General features: G+C 47.8%; 1 non-coding gene across 1 annotated transcript; it reads left to right on the top strand.

The window, feature by feature from the left end:
• The first annotated feature begins 739 nt into the window (after positions 1–739).
• LOC130267888 (U2 spliceosomal RNA) lies at positions 740–927 on the top strand. The gene has a single exon (XR_008843325.1). It is a non-coding gene; the product is annotated as a U2 spliceosomal RNA (small nuclear RNA).
• Positions 928–1,147: the final 220 nt, after the last annotated feature.

Consider the following 1,147-nt stretch of genomic DNA (forward strand, 5'->3'; position numbering starts at 1 on the left):
GGGTGCTGCAGGAGAGATTGCAGGGGTCCCCAGCGGCGGGACCCGCGCAATCAGACATCTTATCCCCCATCCTTTGAACAGGGGATAAGATGTCTAGGGGCGGAGTACCCCTTTAAAATAGGCACAACAGAATTTTCTTTCATATTTTTGGTGTCCAGAAAATAAGATTGTTTTTTTTAGTTTTTACTCTGTTATAGGCTGCGAACAATAATTTTTTAGGGTAACAACTATGTGGTAAATATATGCATCTGAAGGGAAAACAAATCGGACATAGTCCTTTCCCTTTTCAGCATGCTGTCTACAACCTAAACCACACTAAATACCTAATGGGACAAATTGAAATGTTCTTGTGGCAAAATGGATGTGACTTCCCTCAGCTATGTTCCAAAATCCAGATGATGGCAGTGAAGCTATAAGGTTTCATTCACGCAGTGTAGTGTTGTTGTCGTTACTAAAGCGCATCTGTCACCTTAATCGCACAGTAGTAACTCTCCCCGTATAGACATCCTCATACATTTTCCCTTTCCTTCATTATCCTATTTGGTAGGCGAAAAATAGGTAAAAAGGACTTTGTAAATCGCCTGTGTGAGTGTCCTGGAGGCAAGTCAGCGGGTCCAGGCCAGCATCAATTCACCATGCCTCTCAGCACCATGTCACAGCCTAATGATTGACAACTCACACTATCTGGCTGTCAGCAACTCCGTCTGTGTGTGTACCCATACTTGTTTCTGGCGTACAAGTCGCTTCTCGGCCTTTTGGCTAAGATCAAGTGTAGTATCTGTTCTTATCAGTTTTTCATGCCGGTGTACAGTAACGCCAGTATGGGGCTGGTGGGGATGGGTGCTGCATGGAGGATGCAGGTGTACCAGGGCTTTCAGGGGCTGGTTCTGAGGAATCAGCTCGACGGCTGCCCCGATGTGACCTGTTCCCTCCAGGTCTCGCATGAGGCTGAGAGGGTCTAGAGCCGAGGTACTATTGTGCCTCGGGGAGTGGTGACCCCGAGGTGCCGAAACTCACTGGGAGGATAGACTCACTGAGTTGAAGCACGGGCACCATAATCTCTTCACCTTGTGGCACTCACCTCTTGATTCCCGGCCTTCTGGCTAGGATCAGAGAAATTTTTATAGATCCGGCCGGATGTCCGGGC

This window comes from Hyla sarda, chromosome 4, assembly GCF_029499605.1.
Source record: "Hyla sarda isolate aHylSar1 chromosome 4, aHylSar1.hap1, whole genome shotgun sequence".
Lineage (NCBI taxonomy): Eukaryota > Metazoa > Chordata > Amphibia > Anura > Hylidae > Hyla > Hyla sarda.